This window comes from Haliotis asinina, chromosome 1 (assembly GCF_037392515.1).
Source record: "Haliotis asinina isolate JCU_RB_2024 chromosome 1, JCU_Hal_asi_v2, whole genome shotgun sequence".
Taxonomy (NCBI): domain Eukaryota; kingdom Metazoa; phylum Mollusca; class Gastropoda; order Lepetellida; family Haliotidae; genus Haliotis; species Haliotis asinina.
In genome coordinates, this window is record NC_090280.1 from 8,762,628 (window position 1) to 8,767,458 (window position 4,831).

The 4,831-nt window shown below is 40.8% G+C and overlaps 1 long non-coding RNA gene across 1 annotated transcript; it reads right to left on the reverse strand.

Moving 5' to 3' along the window:
• Positions 1–1,172: 1,172 nt before the first annotated feature.
• LOC137282116 (uncharacterized) lies at positions 1,173–3,111 on the reverse strand. The gene is made up of 3 exons (XR_010956791.1): positions 3,070–3,111; positions 1,669–1,800; positions 1,173–1,383 (listed from the first exon to the last, which is right to left on the reverse strand). It is a non-coding gene; the product is annotated as an uncharacterized lncRNA (long non-coding RNA).
• Positions 3,112–4,831: the final 1,720 nt, after the last annotated feature.

The following is a 4,831-nucleotide window of genomic DNA, read 5'->3' on the forward strand; positions in this document are numbered from 1 at the left end:
GTATGCATATTTTTCCCACGACAAGAAATACTAAAATCATCCACAAAAAGTGATCCATTGATTGAATCATGTAAAACCTTAGATAAACTGTTGATCTTGATACTAAATAAGGTAACAGACAAAATACTGCCTTGTGGTACTCCCTGATCCTGATTATAATGATCAGACAGTGTAGTACCCACTCGGACTTGAAACTGTCTGTCTTCTAAAAACTGTGATATGTATTGGGGTAGACGACCCCTTAAACCAAAATCAGGAAGATCTTTCAAAATACCGTACTTCCACGTCGTATCGTATGCCTTTTCTAGATCGAAAAATATGGACACAGCATGTTGTTTATTTATCATGGAATTTTTAATGAAAGACTCTAAACGTACTAAATGGTCAATGGTACTTCGATTTTTGCCACATTGAATGTCAGAGATAAGGTTGTTGGTTTCCAGGTACCAGACCAAACGATTATTAACCATACGTTCCATTGTCTTACACACACAGCTAGTTAAGGATATTGGTCTGTAATTAGTTGGATCTGAGTGATCCCGGCCAGGTTTAGGAATAGGAATGACAATAGATTTTCGCCATGACGATGGGAAAGTCCCAGAAGTCCAAATATTGTCAAATATAGTCAGCAAAGTTTCTAAACACGATTCAGGTACACAGCAAAAATAACTTGGTTTCCGTTCTTGCGGAAACCTGATGGATACTGGGTAATGTAGGTTTCCGCTAGGTTTCAGTTTCAGGAAACGCGCAATGAGAGTTTACGCATAGTTTCCACAACTGAAACTAACAAGTCTTAGTTTCCGTCATGTTTCCGTCAACTGAAACTGTAGTTGGAAGTTTCCATTTAGTTTCAGTTTACTGAAACCTTTATAGCTGGAGTGAGTACGTTTCTGGTCTTGCGGAAACCTTGTGGATCTTGGGTAATGTAGGTTTCCGCTAGGTTTCTGTACAAGGAAGATGACAATGAGAGTTCGCTGTTTACAAAGCTGAAATACGTTGTATTATCTTGTTTGTTTTATTTGAACAAAAAACTCTGGAAATGTTATGATTCAACTGTTTCATTTCTTAGAAAAGCTCACATTTTAATGCAACAGGGTAGTTGCAGTAGTACACAATTCGCTGTATTAAGAAACTGGGGCGCTCAAAGAAGAGTAACAGAATTCTCTCCACACAAGCATTGCTCAGGAAGTAGGCACACTGAATGAAGACGAGCTAGCCACTACACAAAGTGCTTTGTTTTTCTGTAGATGTTTGTTGGTGTATGCGAGTCCTGGTTAATATCTGGCGAAACATCTGAATCCGAATCAATCAGGCTCTCACATTGTGGTGGTAATAGGTCGCAAACCTTGAATGTGCTGTTAATATCTTGGTCACTGTCAGTGTCTTTAAAGGAAAAGGACATTCAGTTTGAATCATCAATTCAACTGAGAGACAATTCACTGAAGAAAAGCTTGTAAAATCTAACATTTCCAATGAATGAAACACAGCAATATATATGATAATGCAGATAACATGTATTACAAATATTAAATACGTATTACCATTTGCTCACTTTCAGTTATTACAGTTACATGTATGATACATACATTAAATATATTAAACATGGATAGCAAAGTGACAGTGCAAACTCGATTTTTAGTGAAATCTAAAAATTCTTTGATGACTAACCTGATGAAACATTTGTCATTCACCCGAAAAATCTTTACAAACTAACAAACATCTTGTCGTTACGGAGATGGAGATAACGTGTTTTTCTTGAAAGAGGCGTCTGGCAGTGAGGACAGAAAAGCCGTATTTCTCCTGGAATTTAACATTTCTGTATATGTTACGCTTGAATCCATGTACGGTTACACTTTGAGTGAAGTCAAAAAGGTTTGTTGTATGTATTTACATAGTGTCTGCTTCATTATAAAGCTGTATGAATAATATTGTTATAAAAGAGATTCCCTTACCGGGCATATAACAGATAATATAGCGTGAATTATAAATACCAATGAAGGCGTCTTGTCATTCTCCGAGTTTGTTGGTCCACAATCCATATCTGTAAATCAAATAACTGACACAATTATTCTTTCAGAAATATGAAACTTGAGGTGTGATGATAATGTCAATGCATTGTAGGGCTAACACATGCAACATGTACTGATGGACAAGGTTTTAATGGTTATAAAACAAATATCAAATCATCAAACTGATTAACTGGTACAGCTGGATACACAGAACTGACACAGAACATAAGATACTAGATAATTTGATGAACTAATAAATGTATGATGTGACTTGGTTGAAATATTTCTGGAGTACAGATTGTATGAAAAGATATAACGAAGACATATATACGGAATATCTCTGGATACCCATGTTAAAACAAATATTGTAGAAACCAACCATATTCCTGAAACTTATTTCTCGTGATTTTAGGCTGTCTTTCTTGACAATTACTTGTCGCAATGTCCACAAAGAACTGTGCCCCTGCGGCAGAAAGTGCCACGAATAGTCTACAGAAATTATGCATGTACAAATCATAGCCAAAGGGTCAGTGGGATTGTGCTTCATTCTTCATTCACATTGACAAATGAATTAAGGTTTGAAAGAAATTGTGACACATCACCAAATTATTTAGTAATAGTAGTAAAGGTATTCATCAAGTTAACGTAAAGGGTAGATATATAACTGTATAACTGAAAAGAACAAACAATGTATATATTTCTAACCCCCGTGCATGTTTTGAGCACTGTGCGTAAATTACTTACATGGTACGTGGGGGGACGGGGGGGGGGGGGGGGTCTATCCAGCAGAAATATATCCGGATACTACCTTCTCCTGGCAGGATTTTAGAAAATAACTTATTTGCCACAATAAAGTTTCCCATGAGTGCTAAATCAGTAGGACTTATGACGCTCGGGCCTGTTAAAGTAAGGTGAACATGTTTTCACAATTAATCACTGTTAATAATCACAAGGCCTACATATTGATGCTTGACACTGAGAAAAAACAATCAGTGACGCTAATGCGATGAAAAGACTGCTAAAACCATAACTGCCCACTGTTGTCACTTTGAGTACTTACATTCAATCCGCTGAAGTCCACTTTTCACACTCCCCTTTGATGTCGGCAATGTAAACAGTAGTATATACAATGGGGGTTCTGGACCACTTTCAAGAAATGTCTCTACAAAGCCTTATTTACTAAATAAGGCTTTGGTTGGGACCTTAGCTCTTGCTACTATTACCCCTACTACTTAACGTGTGTTGGAGGTAACACTGTGCCGTACGGTACGATTAATAATTCTTCTCTTACAAACCCCCTACCCGGCCCATCCCTCAAGTAGTACAAGTTAGGTTCGTCGGCTTTCATATCCACTTTATCTATGTTGTAAGTTTTGACTGACCATATAGGATCGGTGGCCCACTTACGGCTATTGCCCTCGTGTTCCCCCGGCTGGTATAGATACCTCACTAAGGCCCTATCTGGTATCTGTTTCTCCTTCCCACGCAATGGAGCGGCCGACTCTGCAACTATTGATTTTAGTTTGATAGCGTCTGCTGGTTTCTTACCGGTGAGACGGGTGACTTCATGGTTGATTGCCGACACCACCTTGGGTAACCTCGTGACCCATTCAGTCGATCGTTTTCCAGGGGTGGCCATCTCCCTAGCATACTGATGGCCAAACAAGCGCTCAGCCAAAGTCCTATTAAATCTCTCAACTATGGCTTGGCTGCGATGGGCTCCGGCCGTGCCACGCCTGACCTTTGTATCGTGTTTGGCTAGCAGTTGTGACACGGCACCCATGAACTCCCGTCCGGGGTCAACTTGCAGCTCTGTTGGCCACGTGAGCGGACTGCGTTTGTATATGCGTTCGAATCCTCTGGCTACCTGGGCCGAATCTTTCGTGGTCAATGGTTCGGCTTCCTTGTAACGACTGGCTACGTCCACTACGGTTAAGGCATACTTGTACCTCTTGTCGTGGGGTAGGAACAGTAGGTCTGCCTGGTGAACGCTATTAGGTATGTTAATACCGAACCTCCTTCTAGGCACGTAGCGTGGTGCCGGCAAATAGATCTGCCACAGGGCTTGTTTTTCAAGCCACGCTTTGGCTTCCTCCGGGGGTACTCGCGCTATTTTAGCTAGCTTATCTACTGCGCTAGCTCCTTTCCAGTACCCACGCAGGCTGTAGTAAATAGCCTCAAATTTTTTCATGTCCATACGCGTATGTGTTTATCCCATCAATAGCTATCCAACGTTTCGTGTCCATAGGCGACAGGGACGTCTTGTTTATAGTCAGTCCGTATATCTTATGCCCATCACTTCTAAGTGTGTTCATTTTATGTCTAAAGGTACGGGTCTTGAACAGGGCTTCCTTGAATCTGGCGTGTTTCATGTGTTGTTTCACCACATACTTCTTAACCCCCTTAGCCTTCCGGATCTCACTATTGTCGGCTTTCAGTATGGAGTACATCTTAGGTCTCAAACCTATGTACTCGGCTATGGGCGTGCCAGCACACTCGTCCTTCATCTTACCTAGGACCTTTTTATTTACCGTACTGTGTAGGGCATGGGTCTTAGGGTAGTCGCTGGTGTCGTATAAATCGAGGTGTTTTTTCATGTCCTCGTACACGTCCTCGGTTCGAATCTCCATCAGCAGGGAATCCGTGTCAGTGTACAGCACTTCACACCTGTCACCGTACTGTTTCTTGAGCTCGTTGTAGTAAAAGTCGTACATCAGGTGTTTGGATAAATCGAGGATGCTCATCCCCACGTAAACAGGCCGCTTGAATTTTATGTGGCTTTTCTTCATGTGTAGGGCAACCAGGTTGTCTGTGAATATCTT